This window comes from Loxodonta africana, chromosome 6, assembly GCF_030014295.1.
Source record: "Loxodonta africana isolate mLoxAfr1 chromosome 6, mLoxAfr1.hap2, whole genome shotgun sequence".
NCBI classification, from domain to species: Eukaryota; Metazoa; Chordata; class Mammalia; order Proboscidea; family Elephantidae; genus Loxodonta; species Loxodonta africana.
Genome location: NC_087347.1, coordinates 45,069,259 through 45,092,736, shown reverse-complemented (window position 1 = coordinate 45,092,736; position 23,478 = coordinate 45,069,259). Strand labels below are relative to the sequence as shown.

Here is a 23,478-nt window from a genome sequence, read left to right as displayed (position 1 = left end):
TCTATTTTAAGTGGTGCTTGCAAGAGCGGAAGTAAGGCACCCTGGATGTGTGAAGAAGAACATATTTTTCCTCTCGATAAGCTTATAATCTAGAAGACAGCATTTAGTAAGTATAATACAAAATTGAATGTGATAAAAGTGAGATAAATATCAGAAAGGATTATTCCAGTAGTAGCCATCTTAGTGAGTGATAAAATATAGCTTGAGAACATTTCAGAGAAAGCAGGGGAGAAGGCACACTCTAAGTAAGTGGAAGAAGCCAGCAGCTGGGAGTTTTTGTTTGAAAGTAGAAGAGCACAGCAGGGTGAAACTAGCAGGCTCTTCCTCACATCAACATCTGGAACCAATCAGAGGGTACAAGGAGCCCCGGTGGCACAGTGGTTAAGCGCTCGGCTGCCAACCAAAAGGTAGGTCAATGTTTTAAACCCACCAGCTGCTCCCCAGGAGAAAGATGTGGCAATCTGTTTCAGTAAGATTTACAGCCTTGGGAACCCTATAGGGTAGTTCTACTTTGTCCCATATGGTTACTGAGTCGGAATTGACTCCATGGCAGTGGGTTTGGTTTCTGGTTTAAAGAAGATATGGATGAATCCAGAATTTACAGCAAGAAAATGTGTTCTCAAACACTAAATCAGCTCTACCTGCAGGGTTAGGGAAAAATGGATTATTTTTTGGTTCACTGGTTTTAATCCTGGAATTTTCTTCATTTCTCAGAAAAAGAGAAGGGAACACAGCTATAGGTTCCATTAGGATGTATATATCTTTCCCTCTTTTATCTACAATCAAATACTGACACTGTACAACCAGACATTAACACAAAAGTGTAGTTAATCTTTAAATATTTTATGGCTATTAATTATTAATTAGGAGCCCTGGTGGCATAGTAGTTAAGTGTTTGGCTGCTAACCGAAAAGTCAGCGGTTCAAACCCACCAGCCATTTGCTGAGAAAGACGTGGCAGATGGCTTCCTTAAGGATTTACAGCCTTGGAAACCCTATGGTGTAGGTCTACTCTGTCCTATAAGGTTGCTATGAATTGGCATCAGCTTGATGGCAACAGGTTTGGTTGTTTTTGTTTTAAAGCAAAGGAAAAGGTTCCTCTGGGTGAGGTGGTGGGGAGGATAATGGTCCATAACTTCCCTGAAATTGTATGAAATATACTTATGCAAATGTGCATTTTTCTAAATCCAAAGCTTTTATCTAATTTCAATGGAGTTGTAACCCACCAAAAGGTTAAGAAATACCGTTCCAGGAAAACTGGAAGAGAGGTTGCTTCAGGACCTAAAAAACGAAAAGAATCCTAATAGGTAACTTGATTACAGGGCTTATTATGATTCTTACGAAACTGGAAAAGTACCGTAATAGTATTTTTTATCTTTCAAGTATCATCTTTTATTTTCCAGAGCATCAACTTGACTAAGTTGGTTGTATTAAGCTACAGACTTAGTTAAGTAAAGATTCACCTAATGAATTTTAAAACCACTAAATTACACAATAATAAAACAAGAGTATTTTATTTTTATATAACTGTCATTCAGTAAGTGTAGTTACAGTGTGAAATTACATTTTAATCTTCCTTTTTAATAGAAGGAAACCCTGTGGTTAAGAGTTCGGCTGCTAACCATAAGGCTGGCAGTTCGAATATACCAGGTGCTCCTTGGAAACCCTATGGGGTAGTTCTATTCTGTCCTGTAGGGTCGCTATGAGTCGGAATCGACTTGACAGCAACGGGCTGGGTTTGGTTTGGTTTTGGTTTTTTAATAGAAAGGATTCCTAAGGAATGTCTTGGGAGTCTTCCACATTTATCAGGTACTTTTCTATTTTTGCAATTCTAGATCCAAACTGTGTGGCATGTTTTGGCAAAAAACATAGGCTGTAAGACTAAGTTCTGCAGCTGTGAGGTGCAAAATAAGTTCCTCATCCATTCCATGGGGTAAAGTCAAGTTTTCCTATTCCCAAACCAGTAGGGAATTCAGTAAGGAGATAATATTTTCATCCAGGAAAGGACATCTTCCTTCTTTTCCATGATCACCAATAACTCTGTCATCATGACCACAATTTCTGGAAGAAATCTGACCTTGTTCCATTTCTGTCATCTTATTCAATCCTTCTAGCCCATGTGTCTAAAGGCAGACACAGTGATGAAAATAACCTGCATGTTGCCTACCTGCACTGATTCCAGTAAAAATGGTCTTTCCTTTGCTCTGATAACATTTCACTTCATCCCAGGTCTCTAAACAACCAGTTCCTCTAGAAGCAAAGCAGACTCCACAACCTATGCTCTGTCTAAAACCATATGGAAGGGCTGACTTAATTACCATATTTGAGTTCTTAATTTTTGCAGTTCTTCCAAAGAAACATTAATTTCAACAAAATTCGAAATTCGGAAAGGGTTAAGAGCTTGTAGTTCCTTTAGTCCCACTCTTCCTGTGATTTGATCTGAACTGTTTCTCAGAAGTACCATCAACTACAGCAAGATTTTGGAAGAATTCTTCAGAAGGTATTTCACAATGATTTTTCTGTTTGCCCCCTGTAAAAATGACGTGGGGGCAGTGTCTGACCTCCTCCAATCCCACAAGGGGGAAGAACCAAGATCAACAGCACAAGGCTGACTCCCATGAGGTGGAGGCCAAATAAGCCTCCTCTCTCCATCATCTTTACTAATTCTGACACCAACTGTCCTTCCCACAGCCAACTCTACTTCTCTGATGAGTGTGATTATTCATTGCAATGGCCACACAGAACTCACAGACCACACCCATGATTATGGGGTTTATTAGGGAAGTAACAGGTTACAATTTAGGCTCAGGAACACTCAGGATATAGTACTTCAGTCAGGACAGCCTCTTCCCAACTGTGCTCGCAGGTATGCCTCTCCCCAGTCCTACGTCTCTCCCCAACGACACTCAGCCTTCTCTCTCTCTGGGCCAGGAAGCCCACCATGCCAGTTCCTGCTGCTGGGTCTCTCCTGCCACCGCTTCTCAACATCTTCAGGGTTACAGCTTTCTCTCTCTCTAACTCTCGGTCTGCTGCTTCCAGGAGCTTCTCAGCACAGGGATCCTGGGTCCAAAAGACATGCTCTCAGCTCTTGGCTGTTCTTCCTTGGTGGTGGTAGGATCTTCCCTCTGCTCTGGAATTGGCTCTCTTTTAAAGCAAAACTGACCAATCCCCTTGGTGGGTCACAGTTATCCTATCACACAGCCCCGTCCAATCACCTGGGTGGGAGTTACAAGACTACGGTTAGGAAGGCCACACAAAAGTAATCAATCTATCACACTCCCTTTTTTGTTGTTGTTGTTAAAAAACCAGTTGGTATGGTCTCTTCTTTAGTCATAAAAGCCACATTAAGATCAGTTGGTTCGTCTAAAGGCATATGACAGTCAAGGGTTGTAATAACCATTGAATCAACGACCCTAGAAAACAGACTTACAATGTTTGCTTTACTATCACAAGTTTTCAAAACTTCATTTATTGTCACGCTTTCATGCCTAGGTAAATATAAGACACATCTCTTGACTGTAATACTCAGGACAACAATGAGCTGTTGAACTACTTCGTTCAGGTGTCTGTCAGTAAGAAAGACGTTTTGTAGGTGGGACACTGGAAATAGTAGTGTAATGAGTCTCAAATGGAGCTCTTGGCAACATTATATTTAAAGGAACAACAGGTTCTTGGAAATATAATTTGGCTTAATTTTCTACTGCAATACAAATGTTGGTAAGTCTGCTGAAATTTGTGTCAGGCAATTAGCACATTCTTCGATAATCTTCTCCCTAGAAATACATTTCTAAGGACACAATTTTAAAATCACACATTAGGAAATGGCAGTAGACTTGAGACCAGTTTTGAAAATTCTAGATGCTGAAGTGTCTTGCCACCAATTGGCCACTCCAAATGTTTGGACACTGTTATGGATTGAATTATGTCCCCAAAAAATACGTGTTGTAAATCTCCTATGCCTGTGGTCATAATTCCATTTGGGAATGGGTTGTCTTTGTTATGTTAATGGACAGGATAGTGTAGGGTGTATCTGAGTACCTTGAGTCAATCTCTTTTGAAATAATAAAAGAAACTAAACAAGCAAGCAGAGCAAAGATGGAGTAAGACAGATGCTAAGACACATGGAGATCTCCAAGAAACCAGGAAGCAGAAGCTGAAGAGACAAGTACTTTCCTTCTGAGCCGACAGAGAGAGAAAGCCTTTCCCTATGGCCAGCATTCTGAATTCATACTTCTAGCCTCCTAAACTATTAGAAAATAAATTTATGTTTGTTAAAGTCATCCACTTCTGGTATTTCTGTTATAGCAGCACTAGATAACTAAGACAGGCACCTACGGAAAACCAGAAGAAAAAAAAAAATTTTTTTTTCTAGAATTACCCAAATATTCAGATTCAGTATATTCCAAATCAATAAAATGTCAAAGCAAGTTACGGCAACTAAAAAAACCCCAACCCTACCATCTCACCCTGACATTACTGTACAAATAATAATAATAATAAAACAGAAAATAGCAAATGCTGGGGAGATTGGAACACTTATGCATTGCTGGTGGGAATATAAAATGATCCAACCACTATGGAAAATGATATGGTGCTTTTCCTTAAAAAGCTAGAAATAGAAATACCATATGATCCAGCGATCCCACTCCCAGGAATATACCTAGAGAAATAAGAGCAAACACACGAATAGACACATGCACACCCACGTCCACAGCAGCATTATTTACAATAGCAAAAAGATAGAAACAACCTAAGTGGCCATCAACAGATGGTTAGGTAAACAAACTATGATATATACACACAATGGGATACTATGCAAAGAACAATGATGAATCTGCAAAACATCTCATAACATGGATGAATCTGAGGGCATTCTGCTGAGTGAAATAAGTCAATCAGAAAAAAAGAAATACAGTATGAGACCACGATTATAAGAACTCAAGGAAAGGTTTATACAAAGAAAGAAACAATTTTTGATGGTTATGAGGGAGGTGGAAGGCTGGAGAGAGAAAATCATTAACTAGATAGTATGTAAGTTATTATTATTATTTTTTTTTATGTAAGTATTAACTTTGGTGAAGGGAAAGGCAGTGCACGATATATGGCAAGTCTGCACAACCTGAGCAAGGCAGTCATAGAAGCTTCACAGACACATCCAAACACCCTGTGGGGATCAAGGTCGTGGGGATCAACGGGCATAACAAAATTCATAAATAAAATGTTCTACATCCAACTTTGGGGAATGGCGTCTGGGGTCTTAGAAGATTGAGAGCAGCCAACTAAGATGCATCTATAGGTCCCATCCTGTCCGGAGAAAGGAGAATGAAGAGAACCAAAGACAAGGAAAATATTAGTCCAAAGTACTAATGGACTAAAGTACCACAGCCTCCACCAGCCTGAGACCTGAAGAACTAGGTGGTACCCGGCTATCACCACCAAGCACTCTGACAGGAATCACAACAGAGTGGGAGAAAAATGTAGAATAAAGTTCAAATTCACAGTCTGAAAGAGACTGGAAGAACCTGAGACTATAGCCCCCGGATACCCATTTAACTCAAAACTGAAGCCACTCCCAAAGTTCATCCTTCAGCCAAAGATTAGACAGGTGTATAAAACAAACAACACACGTGAGGAACGTGCTTCTCAGTTCAAACGCATAGGAGACCAAAAGGGCAACACCTACCCAAAAGCAGTGACAGAAAAAACGGGCAGATGGAAACGGGGAATTGGGGTGTGGAAAGGGAGAGTGTTGACACATGGCGGGGATTGCAACCAATGTCACAAAACAATCTGAGTTTAAATTGTTGAATGAGAAACTAATTTGGTCTGTAAAGTTTCACCTAAAGTGCGTGCACGCGCGCGCGCACACACACACACACAAGAAATCACAAAAAACAAAACAAAAAACCCAACCCAATCATAAATGACTAGATACTTGATCATATACAAAAAACTAAACACCTTGGACTTCTGAGAACAGTGACAAAATATCTGATTCGTTTTTATAAGAGGAAGATAATTAAACATAATTTGAGTTATTTTCTTTAGCATTAAACTTTATTCCACTGAAAAGTTCCCCATTCCACAGTACACACTGCTTCTTTCACCTTCCACATGCTGGGCAGTCAGAGCACTTCTCAAGTTAAGGACATAACCAGAAAATAAACACTGCTAATTACTTTTTTTAACAGCTGTTTACTACTAATGAGTTCACGCAGTTTAAGATTATAAATTCTCCTTCAGATATCTGCTGAAATGCTCAACAGAAAAGTTTACAAAACAACAAATATCACACATTATTATGTGATACTATTTCTTCATTTTGATCTTATCTGGGTTTTCTACTTCTTGGTATTCTTTTTTCAGTTCTTCCAATATATTTTTGCTTTCAGAAAGCATTTTTGTTTGGTGCTTAATGAAGAATATTTTTCTGTTCTGTTGCTGCTTATATACCTTCCCGTTCTTCAGGTTAGAAAGTTCATCAACAATTTTTTGCTCTTTTAACCTTGTTGCTTAGATTCTCCCCGTGTGGGGTTGAGTTGTGTGTGGGGGGGTGAGGTAGGGATCAGCCCAGTCCTGTCCTCCAAGCGTGCCCTCCAGCTGGGCATCTCCACTAAATACAGGATGCAGCAATGCACACCGAACAGCCCTCAGCCTCTGAGGGTATCTATGTGCTCTCCTTTTCCATTTCCCATATTTGATCGTTAAGGTCGTGTGTCAACTTGGCTGGGCCATGATTCTCAGTGGTTTGGCAGTTACATAATGATGCTGTCATCCTTCATGATGTGATCTGATGTGATCAGCCAATCAGTTTTAAGGGGAGTTTTCTCAGGGGTGTGGCCTGCACCCAACATACATATATAGACGGTCTGGCAAAGCACTCTTGCTTGCTCTAGGCTCTGCATCCTAGAGCCCTTCGACATCTGACCTCCAGTTCTTGGGACTTGAGCCAACGGCCTGCTGTCGAGCCTACTAATTTGGGGTTCTTCTGCCCCTGCAACCACATGAATCAGGAGAAGCCTCCAGTCTGAAACCAGACCCAAGGACTTGGGACTTGTCAGCCTCTACAACCACGTGAGCCATTTCCTGGATATAAATCTCTCTCTATACACACTTCACTGGTTTTGCTTCTCTAGAGATCTCAGCATAAGACACCATCCATAACAGTATTCTTGCAATTTAAATACAGAATCGGTATGCATTATTATAACCAAACATGAAATATGCTTGATATGACCGTGAGAGATTACACTCTCATAGCTGTCTTAATTTTCTAGGTCTACAAGCCACAAAGTCTTCCCAAATAATATATAAATTACTAGAAGGCACAGATCAAGTTAAACTAATAGAGAAATTACCTTTCTTGTGTACGTTAAGATTTAAGAGTTCAATCAGTGAGGGTAACGACTGACAGCAATTTAGATAATAAAAACAAAAGCAGTTAGCAAATGAAATAAGTTAACAGTATTTTCTCTGAAGTGACAAAACCATAATACAAATTCAAGTCACTTACAGTATTATTTTTGTTTTGGATTAAGTATCTGTTCTACCTGCCATTAATCTAGGCCACTGGCAGTGCTTTTCATTGATTTACCAAACACAGGATACAGCTGGAGTCCTTGAGTGGTAGGAACAGTTGTAATACTCAGCTGCTAACTGAAAGGTTGGTGGTTAGAGTCCACCCAGACAGGCACATTGGAAGAAAGGCCTGGCAACCTACTTATGAAAAACCAGCCATTGAAAACCCTACGGAACACAGTCTACTGTGACACACATGGGGTTGCCTTCAGTTGGAATCAACTTGAAGGCAACTGGTAGGTTACAGTTACAAATTTTTTAATGGGACACAAGCTACAAAAAAAAATTATGATTAATTTTTTGGAATAAAGTCCATAGTTATCAGGCTAATTATACCCGCTTTTCATTTATAATAGTCAATCTTTGAAAGATTTTTCTTAATATTTCATTTGTATTTATTTATTCTTTTCATAGACATTTATTATCAAACATATTCTTGAAACAATGCTAGTCATACCATGTACTTATGAATGAAACCTTTTCATTACCAAATTTTCATTAAAAAAAATTTTTTTTGATGGCATGTATTTTCAATATTGGAACGTACGCTTACTCACTGGGTGTTTAAATTTTTGATTGGTAATATAGATTTTGAAAAATAAGATCTGGTACTGCAAGCAATAAGGCAAGTGGCACTCTGGTGCCACTGATCTGTGGTATGACAACATACCAGTCAGAACTAAATTGAGAATTTACTGCGGGTGCCTTTCTATTAGGTTACATGGGAAACCTCTGCTTTTCTAATACGACACAGGAAAACCAAAACAAATCCATCAGGGCTCCCTAACTATCACACAGGATAGCCATAATTATGCTCGCAAGCCTCATCTCACAGAAATAAAAGAAAAAAGGCAAAAGTTTCAAAACTAACACATCCAGGAAGTATCACCTAATAGGATATTCAACCTACACAACAAGGAGGCTCCAACGCCCTGGTCTGCTGGGCTTCACACATTTTAAAAGGGACCCACCTTGACGCTAAATGGATTAGAACCAGAATAAAGTACTACCTGTGAGATCTTGTTGTTGTTAGTTTCCGTCAAGTTCGTTCTGACTCATAGTGACCCTATGCACAACAGAATGAAACACTGCCGGCTCCTGAGCCATCCTTACAATCGTTGTTATGCTTGAGCTCATTGTTGCAGCCACTGTGTCAACCCACCTCATTGAGAGTCTTCCTCTTTTCCGCTGACCCTGTACTCTGCCAAGCATGATGTCCTTCTCCAAGGATAGATCCCTCCTGACAACATATCCAAAGTATGTAAGATGCAGTCTCGCCATCTTGCTTCTAAGGAGCATTCTGGTTGTACTTCTTCTAAGACAGATTTGTTCATTCTTTTGGCAGTTCATGGTATATTCAATATTCTTCGCCAACACCATAATTCAAAGGAGTCAATTCTTCTTCGGTCTTCCTTATTCATTGTCCAGCTTTCACATGCATATGATGCGATTGAAAACACCATGGCTTGGGTCAGGCACACCTTAGTCTTCAAGGTGACATCTTTGCTCTTCAACACTTTAAAGAGGTCCTTTGTAGCAGATTTACCGAACGCAATGTGTCTTTTGATTTCATGACTGCTGCTTCCATGGCTGTTGATTGTGGATCCAAGTAAAATGAAACCCTTGACAATTTCAATCTTTTCTCCGTTTATCATCATGTTGCTCATTGGTCCAGTTGTGAGGATTTTTGTTTTATGTTGAGGTGCAATCTCATATTGAAGGCTGTGGTCTTTTATCTTCATTAGTAAGTGCTTCAAGTCCTCTTCACTTTCAGCAAGCAAGGTTGTGTCATCTGCATAACGCAGGCTGTTAACGAGTCTTCCTCCAACCCTGATGCCCGTTCTTCTTCATATAGTCCAGCTTCTCGTATTATTTGCTCAGCATACACATTGAATAGGTATGGTGAAAGAATACAACCCTGACGCACACCTTTCCTGACTTTAAACCAATCAGTATCCCCTTGTTCTGTCCAAACAACTGCCTCTTGATCTATGTAAAGATTCCTCATGAGCACAATTAAGCGTTCTGGAATGCCCATTCTTCGGAATGCTATCCATAATTTGTTATGATCCACACAGTTGAATGCCTTTGCATAGTCTATAAAACACAGGTAAACATCCTTCTGTGAGATCTAGAGGCACAAAAAGGGGCTGGTATACCATTAAACCAATAGTAACCAAAAGAATTAAGATTAAAAGCTAAACACAAAGTATTATTTTCCTCCCACCTGAAGATCCCAAAACCAAACCTACTGCTGTCAAGTCGATTCTGACTCATAGCGACCCTACTGGACAGAACAGAACAGAACTGCCCCCATAGAGTTTCCAAGGAGCACCTGGTAGATTCGAACTGCTGACCTCTTGGTTAGCGGCCATAGTACTTAACCACTACACCACCAGGGTTTCCCCCACTTAAAGATAAATGTAAGTATTTTTCTTTCCTATGTTGCGGCAGATTGTTACAATAACAGTCCCCAGTGAACCATACCTCCTGGTACCCATGCCCTTCCCTGCCACTTTGGCTCTGTGCTTGGCCATATGACTTGCTTTGACCAATGGGACATTAGCAAATGAGAAGTAAAAGTTTGAAAAGTGATTGTGCACTGGAACCTGCACTATTTCTTGCTGTTTTTTGAATGTAGCAGCCATGTTAAGAATCCAGGGCTAGCCTGATGATGACATGTGGCCCAGCCAACAGCAATCACCAGACATTCAAGTGAAGCCATCATAAACAACAGTCCCAGTTAAGCAGCAAAGTAACTCCAGGCAAAACCAGAAAAAGAGCCTACCAGCTGCCCAAATTGCTGACGCACAGAACAGTGAGCAAATAAAATAGTATACAAAAGACTCACCTTTAAAATTTGGATTTACAAATTAAGAAAAGTGCTAATCAAATGTATCAATCTTTTTTCTTTACACTATTATGCTTTTTGTTTTTTAATGAACTCCTTCCCTATTTCAAGGTCATAAAGGTACTCACCTATATTTTCTCCTTAAAGATTTTGTATTATTACAGGCATTATTTTTTATTAACTAATACTCACTATCTTAGTCATCTAGTGCTGCCAAGAGAAATACCACAAGTGGATGGCTTCAACAAAGAGAAGTTTATTTTCTCACAGTCTAGTAGGTTACAAGTCCAAATTCAGGACGTCGGCACCAGAGGAAGGCTTTGTCTCTGTGTTAGCTCTGGAGGAAGGTTCTTGTCCTCAATCTTCCCCTAGTTGAAGAGCTTCTCAGGTGCAGGGACCCCGTGGCCAAAGGATGCGCTCTGCTCCTGTGCTGTTTTCTTGGTGGTATGAGGTCCCCAACTCTCTGCTTGCTTCCCTTTCATCTCTTGAGAAATAAAAGGTGGTACAGACCACATCCCAGGGAAACTCCCTTTACACTGGATCAGGGATGAGACCTGGGTAAGGGTGGTGTTACAATCCCACCCTAATCTTTTAACCACAGGCAGAGATTATGATCCACAACACATAGGAAGCTCACAAAATGGAGGACAACCACACATGGCCTAAACAAGCTGACATACATTTTTGGGAGACACAATTCAATCCATTACACTCCACCCTTTGGCCCCCAAAAATTCACATCCTTGTAACATGCAAAACATACTCATTCCATCATATCATAGCAAAAGTCTTAACTCCAAGTCCAAAATCCAAAAATTCCTCTTCATCTGTTAAATCTAGAATACAAGTATCTGCTTCCAAGGGTAAAATGGCAGAAGAGGCATAAGCTAGACATTTCCATTACAAGTGGGGGAAACTGAAGGGAAAAAAGCCATCACAGGCACCAAGTAAGTCAGCAGAACACATTACATTAGCCTTGAAAGCTCTGAAAATAATCCTCTGTTCTCTGAGACAATTTACACAATAATCCTGCCCTCCAGCCTCTAGGTATTGGCCACACTCTTTGGATTCTGAGTGGAGGCCCCTTGGCCCTGGGCTTCAGCTCTGCCTTCCAGGCCCACTGGGACAGCAGCTCTGCTTTCTCGGCTTTAGGTGCGCCATTCTCCTAGTCCATCTGAGTGGTGACTCGACCCTTAGAAACACCAGAGGCCATGGCCCCACCCCTGAGGTGATGGCCATACCTTCTGAGGCTGAGGCAACTTGGCTTCTTGTGCTGTCCCTTCAGCTTCTGCTTCCTGGTTTCCTGGCCTCTGGGCTCCTGGGGCCTCACACCTGCATCTGCCCTGCTGGGGCAAGTGTTCCAAAGCTCTGCAGCTCCACTGATAAGTGTTTAGAGGCACCACACTCTGCCAGGAAGTCTTCTGCACAACAGGCACTCAGCTCTCTGGCTCTGTGGGTTGGCAAGCCCAGCTCCACCTATAAGTGCCCAGGGGCACCCCACTCCACCAGGAAGCCTCCTCCACACAGGCACTCAGCTCTCTTGCTCCATGGGTCAGCTCCAGCACCATATTGTGCTGGTCTCCTGGTTCTGCTGCTATTGGTTCTCCGCTATTGCCGCTTCTCTGCCCCTGCAGGTTTGCTGCTGTGCTGGTCCTCTGCCACTGTCGCAACTCTATCCATTCACAGTTTCAAAACTGCATCTGCATTTTAGGTATCCATTAGAGCAGCACCCCACTCTCTTGGTACCAAGTTCTGTCTTAGTCATCTAGTGCTGCTGTAACAGAAATACCACAAGTGGATGGCTTTAACAAAAAGAAATTTATTTTCTCACAGTCTAGTAGGTTATACTTACATTAAATATTTAATATTAAATATTTAATATTTGATGAACAAAGAAGACTGAAGAAGAATTGATGCCTTTGAATTGCCATGTTGGAGAAGAATATTGATTATACCATGGACTGCCAAAAGAACGAAAAAATCTGTCTTGGAATAAGTACAACCAGGATGTTCCTTAGAAGGAAAGATGGCAAGACTATGTCTTATATACTTGGGACATGTTGTAAGGAGGGATCAGTCCCTGGAGAAGGACACTGTGTCTGGTAGAGGGTCAGCAAAAAAGAGGAAGTCCCTCAATGAGATGGACTGACACAGTGGCTGCAACAATGGGCTTAAGCGATCAAGAGACTGGAAAAGGACCAGGTGGTGTTTCGTTCTGTTGTACACAGGGTTGCTATGAGTCAGAACTGACTCGATGGCACCTAACAACAACAACACTTACATAGCATTTACTATATGCTTGGCACTATTCTAAGCATTTTACGTGATTCATTTACGATTTACAGTAACCCTTTAAGGTAGGTACTGTTATTATCCCCATATTACAGATGAAGAAATAGGCAATAAGGTTAAATACCTTTTCCAAAGGTCAAATGGCTAGACAGTGGTGAAGCCAGGTCTCTGTCAATCTGGACTACAAGAACTTTGAGCGTCTCACCAACCCACAGGACATTACAGTTATCACTATGCTGAGGACATCGTGCTGATTTTCATCTGGTCAGGAGAGCATTTTGGTAAAAGATACATGCCAGAGACTGGATGATAACATGAAAACTTAGGAGCCTGCCACCTGATGAAGTCCCTAGGGGTCCAGAGGTCTAAAGTATCTCAAGACATTCCCCTCAAAATGAAAGACCAGTTTCCAAAGCTCAGCACATTACTGTCACTTAGAAAGGAGCACAGCACTTGTTGGGCCTCTTTAAATCCTGGAAATAAACATTTTAGTGTGCTTCTCTGCCCCATTTCCTGAATAGCCCATAAAGCTGCCAGTTTTAAATGGAACCTAGGAAAAGAGATGGCAGTGTAGCGGGTCAAGAAAGCACAGCAAACTACTCTGCCATTTGGGCCGTAATACCAAGCAAACCCAATGGTGTTCAAAGTGTCTATGGTAGATGATAAAATGGCTGTATAAAGCTACCAGTAGACCCTGATAAGACGATCACAATATAGACCACTAGGTTTTACAGCACAATTTTTCAACGTTGGCACTAGAGAATGTGAGGGCTGTCCTGTGCATTTTAAGAGGTTTAGTAGTATCCCTGGCCTCTACCTACTAGATACCAGTTGTGGCAACCAAAAATGTCTCCAAACATTGCTAAATGTCCCCTGGGGAGCAAAACTGTCCCTCGTTGAGAACCACTGCTTTAGAATAAAGTTATTCCCTCTTCTGCAGATGATTATTTACTTTTCAGAAATAGCTTCTTCCCTGGCTTCTGGGACCTGGCAGAGACTGATCACGGCGCACCAAAGTGACCACGTGACCTGAGCTACCCTTAAAACTGGGTGCTCTGACCCACCAAGCCAAAGAGGTGAATATGCTAGCAGCATTCCATCATTATGTGGAAGTGATACTATGTGCCAGACATTAGCTCTTCCTCTCTTTCAGGGCACACAGGAGGACTATATGTCTCCATCTTCTCTAAGTCAGGTGTGATCTCATAAGTTGCTTTGGCCAGTAAGCATAAATGATTCCTGTGGAAGCATTTATTTGCCAGTATGCAACTCTCCAGCCTGCTCTTCCTTTGCCACTATTACAATAGAAGCAGAAATAAACACAGAGATGCAGTACTAACTTATCACATGGAGAACAGCTGCCCTGGAGTCACCCTGATTTGTGGAAGATTTTACATGAAGCAGAGCTTTAAGCAGTATATCTGGTTGTACACTATGCTTCAAAAGAGAGATGACCAGAAGTAAAGATCTATCATTTGGCTAGATAGCCTCTGCCACTACTACTCAATCAACAGGCTCATGAATGAAATAGCCACAGCAACAGGAATAGAAATTATGCCCTGACTCAACACAGACTTCTCTTCATCAAGGCTCATCTTGCTACTATTACTGCTGAGGACCCAAACTACCAACATCAGAGACAAACACTGAATTCTCAACACAGAGTATGGTAGAGTTCAGCTGTGGTGGCAATGAGTAGCAATCTCCTACGATCACACAGTTTCCATCATGGAGAGGACGGCAATTCTGCCTTCTCTGGAAGAGACATTTGCTCTAGATCTGGATTTGCCTTCCCTATTTGCAGTCCTCCCCCAGTATCACCATCTTCAGGCTTAATGAAGTCTTTTCTCCATCATGGTATCCCACACAACAATGATCTGTCCAAAGAACTCACTTTACAGTAAAAGTGTACTGTAAAAAAAAAAAAAAAATCAGTAAACCAGTTGCTGTCGAGTTGATTCGGATTCATGGAGACCCTACGTGTGTCAGAGTAGAACTGTTTTCATTGGCTGATTTTTTGGCAGTAAATTGCCAGGTCTTTCTTCTGAGGTTCCTCTGGGTGGACTTGAACCTCCAACCTTTCGGTTAGCAGCCGCAGTTCTTAGCCACTGCAACACCAGTGCTCCGTTACTACTAATAATACTATTAGTTTAAAAAAAAAAAAAAAAACTTGTTGCCGTTGAGTCAATCCAACTCATAGCAACCCTATAGGACAGAGTAGAACTGCCCCATAGAGTTTCCAAGGAGCAACTGGTGGATTTGAACTGCCGACCTTTTGGTTAGCAGCCAAGCTCTTTAGCCACTGCACCACCAGGGCTCTGTTATTAGTAACAGCTAACATTTCTTATGTATTTATGATGTAGCAAGTACCATAGTAAGATCTTTATGTGAATTTTCTCATTTAGTCCTCATAACAATCCTATTTTTAAAACTTTTTATTTTGAACTAATTATAGTTACAAGCAGTTACAATAAAAAGTACCCTTTACCCAGTTTTGCCCAATAGTAACATCTTGCATAACTATAGGACAATATCAAAACCAGGAAAGTGACATTAGTACAGTTCACAGAACTTATTTAGATCTCACTAGTTTTAAAAAATTCATGTGTGTGTGCATGTGTATAGTTCTATGTAATTTTATCACATGTAGATTTGTGTAACCACCACCACGATCAAGATATGGAACTGTTCCATCACAAGACTCCCTTGTGCTATACTATTATCTACCTACCTCTTTCCCCCATCTCTAAGCCCTAGCAACCAGCAGTCTGTTCTCCATCTATATAACACTATTATTTCAAGAATGTTATATAAATAGAATCATATAATATGTAAGTTTAGAGATAGGATTTTTTTCACTTGAGACCCATCCAAGTTGTTACATGAATCAACAGTTTGTTCCTTTTTACTGCTGCATAGTATTCCACAGTATGGATGTACTACAGTTTCTCTAACCATTCACTCATTGAAGGACATTTTGGCTATTTCCAGCTTTTGGCTATTTTGAATTAAAACTGCTATGACCACTTGTGTACAGGTTTTTGTGTGAATATAAGTTCCCACTTCTCTGGAATAAACACCCAAGATTCCATTTGCTAGGCTGCACAATGCTATTTTTAAAGATAAAGAAACGGAGACTATAAATAGTAGAGCTGGGATTATAATCCAGACAGACTGCCTCTAGACACTAACTCTTCATACTATTTCCAGTAGCTGTAGAGATTGTGAGAAGTAGAATTAAAGAAATAGTAAAAAGGTAGTCAACAGAACCTACCGTAGTTCATAAAAACTGAAAACCAAACCCGCTGCCATCAAGTCAATTCCTACTCATAGCGACCATAGGACAGAGCAGAACTGCCCCATATGGTTTCCAAGGAGCACCTAGTAGACCTGAACTGCCGACCTTTTGGTTAGCAACCGTAGCTCACAAGCACTACGCCACCTGGGTTTCCAGCATCATTCACAGGAGGAGTATATGAGTAAACTATCAAAGATGATGCCAGGGTTCCTGCTTTGGCACATGAGATAGATGATAAAAGAGAAAATATGAATTCACTTTTACACACATTGTATTTGAGGGACCTGCAGGTCATCCTCATCTAGTAGATAATTAGATTTATAGAATAAGAACTGGAGATCAAGTGAAAGCTCTAGATTAGAGATATAGATTTGAGAATCACCACATATAGACACTAATGGAAGTACTAAGAGTAAATAAGATCACAGAGGGACAGGGTACAAAATGAGAGGTGACCTGAGAACAAAACTCTGAAGAACAAAAAGTCTTAAAGTTCATAGTCATACTTTCCCAAAAACAATAATAGTAGGTACTGTGATAAATTGCAAATTCGTATTAACTTAGTTTTACAAACACTTCATGTCTACTATGAGTCTTACAACCACCTTATAAGGTAGAAAAAACATAATATACTCTCCCCTCCGTATTCCCCTTTTCATTTAAAAAGAATGAACTACAAAATACATGCTGATTAAAAAGTCTCAATACAGAATAAATAAAAAGTATAAATTTCACTACCCCCTCAGTATCCAACTCCCTCTCTCACTCATTTTTTTAAATACATGGGAAAAATGAATTTTAGGAGGTAAATTAACAAATCTTAGTAGTTAACAAAAGTCTATATCAACTAAGAATCAAGCACAATCAAGAGACAAGAATCCATAATGAGAAAGGTGATAAACTTGATCCTAAGATTTTTTGGAGTTCAAGATGTTACAACATAACAAAATAACTATTCTGTAACCCATTCTTTTCCATTCAATAAATTGTCATTTACTATAACTTTATGTCTACTCTTTTGGTAGTTATAGTTCAAACCTAGAAGGTACTGTAGTGCTATAAATAATCAAAGTCACACTTCTGAATATATTACATAATTGACTTTTTACTTTCCTCAAAATTAAATTCTACCCATTTACTTTTTCTCATAGCTTTGTCCATAGCAGCTAGATACTGAAACAGAAAGTCTAAAGTTCATAAAGATGAACCATGAATTTCTAAACAGGACCCGTGTCAAGGTCAACTCATTAGTAAGTCTTAGTTTTTTCTTTTCTTTTTTTATTGTAATTTAGATGAAGGTTTACAGAACAAATGACAATTCTCATTAAACTGTTAGTACACATATTGTTTTATGACATTGGTTAACAACCCCACAACATGTCAACACTCTCCCTTCTCAAACTTGGGTTCCCTATTACCAGCTTTCTTGTCCCCTCCTGCCTTCTAGTCCTTGATCCTGGGCTGGTGCACCCCTTTAGTCTCATTGTGTTTTATGGGCCTGTCCACTCGTTGGCTGAAGGGTAAACCTCAGGACTGACTTCATTACTGAGCTGAAACGGTGTCCAGGGGCCATAGTCTCAGGGTTTCTGCAGACTCTGTTAGGCCAGAAAGTCTCATCTTTCTCCCTGAGTTAGAATTTTGTTCTACATTTTTCTCCAGCTCTGTCTGGGACACACTATTGTGATCGTCTTCAGAGCAGTCAGTGATGGCTACCGCCAGGCACCATCTAGTTGTACTGGGCTCAGTCTGGTGGAGACCATGATAGATGTGGTCCATTAGTCCTTTGGACTAATCTTTCCCTTGTGTCCTAGTTATCTAGTGCTGCTATAACAGAAATACCACAAGTGGATGGCTTTAACAAAGAGAAGTTTATTCTTTCACAGTCTAGTAGGCTAGAAGTCTGAATTCAGGGCGCTGGCTCCAAGAGAAGGCTTTCTCTCTCTGTTGGCTCTGGAGGAAGGTCCTTGCCATCAGTCTTCCCTCGGTCTGGGAGCATCTCAGCGCAGGAACCTCAGGTCCAAAATACACGCTCTGCTCCCAGCACTGCTTTCTCAGTGGTATGAGGTTCCCAACTCTCTGCTTGCTTCCCTTTCCTTTTATCTTTTGAGAGATAAAAGGTGATGCAGGTCACACCTCCAGGGAAAATCCCTTTACACTGGATCAGGGATGTGACCTGGTAAGGGTGTTATAATCCCACCCTAATCCTTTTAAAATAAAACTACAATCATGAAATGAAGGACCACCACAGAATACCAGGAATCATGGCCTAACCAAGTTGATACATACATTTTTGGGGGACATAATTCAATCTATGACACCCTGTATCTTTAGTTTTCATCATTCTTCCTTGCTCCCAAAGGAGTGAGACCAGTGGAGTATCCTAGATGGCCGTTCACAGGCTTTTAAGACCCCAAGCACTACTCACAAGTAGAATGTAGAACATTTTCTTTATAAACTATGTTATGCCAACTGAGCTAGATGTTCCCCGAGACCACTGTCCCCACAGCCCTCAGCCCAGAAATCTGGTCCCTCAGGGAGTTTGGATATATCTATGCAGCTTCCATTACCTTGCCTCGTACAAGATGTCCTGGCTTCCCCAGTGCTATGTGCTGTCTTATCCTTCACCAAAGTTACCACTTACCTATTGTCTATTTAGTGTTTTCCCATCCATCCCCTCACTCTTAACCATCAAAGATTGTTTCTTTTTGTGTGTAAACCTTCTCAGTACAGTAGTGGTCTCATTCAATATTTGTCCTTTTTCGACTGACTTATTTCAGTCACATTTCAGCAAAACACCTTTCAGATTCATCCATGTTATGAGATGCTTCACAGATTCATCATTCTTCTTTATCGTTGCATAATACTCCATTGTGTGTACATACCACAGTTTATCCATTCATCTGTTGATGGGCATCTAAGTTGTTTCCATTTTTTGCTACTGTGAACAATGCTGCAATGAACATGGGTATGCATATGTCTACTCGTGTGACGACTGTTATTTCTCTAAGATATACTCCTAGGAGTGGGATTGCTGGATCACATGGTATTTCTAGCTTTCTAAGGAAGTGCCATATTGGTTTTCCAAAATGGTTGTATCATTTTGCATTCCAACCAGCAGTGCATAAAAGTTCCGATCTCCCCACAGCCTCTCCGACATTTGTTATTCCCTGTTTTTTTGTTTTTTTGATTCATGCCAGTAACACCGGGGTGAGACAATATCTCGTTGTGGTTTTGATTTGCCTTTCTGCAATGGCTACTATTTGAGCATTTCCTCATGTGTCTGTTGGCCGTGCGAATGTCTTCTTTGGTGAAGTGTCTTTCATTTCCTTTGCCCATTTTTTAATTGGATTATTTGTCTTTTTGTTGTAGAGGTGTTGGATTTTCTTGTAGATTTCAGAGATTAGACCTTGTCTGATTTGTAATAGCCAAATTTTTTTCCCTAGTCTGTAGGTTCTCTTTTTACCTTTTTGGTGAAGTCTTTTGATGATCATAGTATTTAATTTTTAGAAGATCCCAGTTGCTTATCTTTTGGAGTTTGCGTGTTGTTGGTTATGGTTTGTATCCTGCTAATGCCGGGTATTAGGGCCTCTAGTGTTGATCCTATTTTTTCTTCTATGAACTTCATAGTTTTGGGCTTTACATTTAAGTCTTTGATCCATTTTGAATTAGTTTTTGCATAAGGTGTGAGGTATGGATCCTGTTTCATTTTTTCACAGAGGGACATCCAGTTTTGCCAGCACCATTTGTTAAAAAGACTGTCTTTTCCCCATCTGATGGACTTTGGGCCCTTGTCGAAGAGCAGGTGACCATAAGTGGATGGATTTACATCTGGGTTCTCAATTCTGTTCCATCGGTCAATGTATCTGTTGTTGTACCAGTACCAGGCTGCTTTGACTACCATAGCCGTATAGTAGGTTCTGAGGTCACGTAGTGCAAGTCCTCCTACTTAATTCTTCTTCTTCAGTAGTGCTTTAATTATCTAGGGCAGTAAGTCTAAGTTCTAATATGTATTACTGAGTGAACGTTTAGGCAAAAGGTAAAATGTACACCTTTGCTGTATCGTGACAATATCACGAAAGGACCTTTGATCAAGAAAAATTTTCCCAATTCTTATCAGTTTAATTCTAGAAATAGATCACTTTCAGAGATATTAAGAGCACAGGATATGAGTAAATATCTGTGCAAATCAGCACAGGTTTGAAGCCTGAAAGAAATCAGCTTGGTTTCTGGAAAGCAACTAAGTGCCAAGCAAAAATTAATCCAAACCAAAAGATTCAGCACAGTTATTTCTGGCAACTTTGGCTCCTGACTACAAAATATATTCCAGCTATTACATTAAATGGTGAAAATTTATTGAGCTATAAAAATATTGGTAGATTTGGCAGCCGTTTTTCTCAAGCTGAAACTACTGTAACTGGTTCATACTACAAGTGCGAGAGCCTTGAATTAATGATTCTAAAGTGGAAGCCAGTGGTAAATCAACTCATCTAGGGAATTTTTTTCCCCCTAGCACATATATACACCCTTTCTGTCCTCTCCCACCACTAAGATTCTGAAGGGAAGTGGAAATAATACATGGGTATATGTGTGTTCTCCTTTTTAACTCTTATAATATATACACTACTTTCCACCTTCATAAAAAATTCCTGAATTAGGTTCAATCCTTTCTTTTTTAACATTGTACCAAGAGCAGGCCTAAGGAGCAGAGTTACAAAGCACAAGAGCTCAGCAGAAAGCTCCGCAGGCAAGCGGCTGTACTAATACCAGCTGTAAGCCACCTTCAAAGCTTTCTGTAGCAGCTCTATCTAGAATCCATTACATTTCAGACGATGACAAATGTTCAGTTCATCGTCCTGCAAAACCACATAGCCTACTAGCCAAATAAAACATGTAAAAAGAAGCCATTTTGGGAATTAAAAAAAAAACTAAGAAGCCACAGTCGATGAAAGACAAAAGGTCTTCTGTTCCGGCATTAAGACAACAATAACAAAGTACTACATGTAGCTGATAACTTGTTTGGAGACTTTCTGCCCACTTTTTTTTTTTTAAATCATTTTAGCTTTTCATTATATACATCGGTTTTTCTATTTTAAAGTTCACTCAAGATAAAAATCTTAATCATTCCAGAACTTAATATACTACTACACAAAGCCAAAGCTGTATTAAAAACAATCAAACAAATCTGAATCTGCACTGCATGTCAAGATAGTTTAACAGTCGGATTAAAAACAAATTTTCAAGGTCTACTTTACAGCAAATGATTATACTTCTTTACAGCCATTGTTTCAAGTGCCTTATAAACAGCACTAATACTGCAATGTGTCAGAAGACGTCTAATGATGTATAAACAATCAGCCCATTATTATACACTAATTTGGACTAGTGTTTCTTAAATTACTTAGTAATTTCTAAATCGATGTTCAACTTTATTGCATTCTACAATGACACCTACTGGCCATTCAAAATCAACCATTAGTTGTTTAAGACTGCTCTAGTAGGTTGGTTACATAATAGGAAGAAACACACACACACACCCCACCTTGCATAAAAGCAAGATTTGTTCACAGGTACTCAACACATTACAGAAATGCACCCAAAATAGAACCAGAAATATTCTTTGTGACTAAGACTGCAATATTCTTGTAAAAGATAGAAAACAGAATAAAGCACCTCACTATTCTAAACATTTCAGAACAAACTAACAAACTCTAATGATCCACCTCTTTCCTAAATGATTTTTTGAGAAAAAAGGGAAATTTTGACTTAGGTTCTGGCACATAGTAACATAAAATATCATTAATAGAAAAAAATCTCATCTTAAAAAGTTATTCTGACATGCAATATTAAAATAAGCTTAGGAAAATTATACACTTGCTAATACTACATTAATTTTTTATCTACTAAGCTGAAGGCAACATTTCAAACAGCTTTCATTTTAGCAATTTATAATGCTTCTTTTAAAACTGTTCTCCACTGAGCTATAAAATCAAGTTTTTGTGTAGTTTGTCCTTCCATAACACACACTGAATGGGATTGATATTTTTATTCCACATTTCATTGTGCAAATAATTACAAAAACTTTGAAAAAAATTATATCTGTAAACACATTTTACTTCAGTCCAAGAGGCTCAAAGAGCATACTTTTAAAACCTAACAAATAAATAATTCATAACTAGCCTCTCAGACTTACACAGCAAACTATTAACAGTTGACTTTTATTCCAATTCAGACCACCACCTTATTTTCACAGTTCTTAACATCCACAGTATCTGGAGAAGAATCTACTAAACTAATTTTCTGGTCATTTCCAACTTGCTGCACTTACCTCCTACTATAGATTTTGTGAGGCTCTTCACTTTCCTGGAGATTAAAAAAACAAAAAACCATATTTGTTATCAGCCTTGACCCTCAAAACAAATATATTCAGGAACTACAAAACGCGAATCTGGCCACCTCTATCTCAAACTAACATCCTATCTCTCAAACCAAGTCCATATTTCGGAGAAGCTCTTCGTGACTACCCTATCCTTCATACTATCACCCTTCGCCTACAGAACCTGCCTGGGTAGAAAGCACTCAAGCCAAGGAAGAAAGTGTTCTGACACATCAATAGGTTGTAAGACCTCCTCTTTCAGGAGAGACAACCTACTTGTTTGGGTAAATACCAGCCAAGGATTACATAATGTATAGCCATAAAGAGTTTCAAGAATCTGCCACCAGTAAATATCTTTCTTCTCCACTCCTACCGTCTTCACCCCGGGAAATGGCCCCAAAATGCAATCCTTAGGATTTCTCTTAGATGCCTGCAATGCCGCGTCCTTTTTTCGCCCGGGGTCTCATGCAAGGAATTCCTCCTGCCCTTACGACACCCTTTTGCTCCCGCCTCTCTGCTCCCCCCTGCCGGCGCCACCTCAGCCCCCCACGCCCTAGGCCCCCGCGTAGCCCCACGGGGTTCAGCCTCTACCCGTCTCAGCTGCCTTCTCTTTCTCCTCACGACCCTCCCAGGCTGCTGCTACCTGGTCTACCAGAGGTTCCGAAACCACCAACACTCTAGCTACCGCCTTCCCAGACTACCCTCATCAGCTCCTGTATATAATTCTTACGGCTGGAGAAGAGGAAAATCCCTTCTGATCTAGCGCTCCGTGTCCCTCAAAGACAGCGCCGCTGCCTACCTGTCACCCCGCTGCCTCCGGCTGCCTACCGCCACCGCCTCCCGCAGCCGCCTGCCAACTGCAGCGCAACAACCAACCCTTCCATTGGATGGTTCCACGCTCTGAACAAGAACCTAATTTATTGGCTCCAGTAGTCCTCGGGCTCCCCCTCTGTGCAGTGCCTAAGGATTCCGATCTCCAAGCACGGAAAACATCTCCTTTCCCGTCTTTCGCTCCTACACAATTTCTCTTACTTCACTCATACTGAGGATGCACATATGTAGGAAAAAATGTTGGCTTCCAGCCTCC

General features: G+C 40.3%; 1 protein-coding gene and 2 pseudogenes across 10 annotated transcripts in view; all 3 read right to left on the bottom strand.

Annotated features, from left to right (window-relative positions):
* The window catches only part of HYCC2 (hyccin PI4KA lipid kinase complex subunit 2), a 97,797-nt gene extending 74,353 nt beyond the window's left edge, over window positions 1-23,444 (bottom strand). For 3 of the 10 annotated variants that reach the window (XM_023542455.2, XM_023542440.2, XM_023542460.2), the window contains exons 1-3: window positions 23,191-23,255; window positions 22,344-22,378; window positions 1,226-1,280 (exon numbers count right to left, since the gene is read on the bottom strand). The gene's annotated coding sequence lies outside the window, so the exon portion shown is untranslated. Of the gene's footprint in view, window positions 1-1,225; window positions 1,281-22,343; window positions 22,379-23,190; window positions 23,318-23,423 lie in introns of those variants that run through there. The other 7 variants (XM_023542446.2, XM_003406140.4, XM_023542458.2 and 4 more) reach the window with 5 other exon arrangements.
* LOC111747587 (asparagine synthetase domain-containing protein 1-like) lies at window positions 1,288-2,590 on the bottom strand (annotated as a pseudogene).
* Window positions 3,221-3,993, bottom strand: LOC100664147 (asparagine synthetase domain-containing protein 1-like; annotated as a pseudogene).
* Window positions 23,445-23,478: the final 34 nt, after the last annotated feature.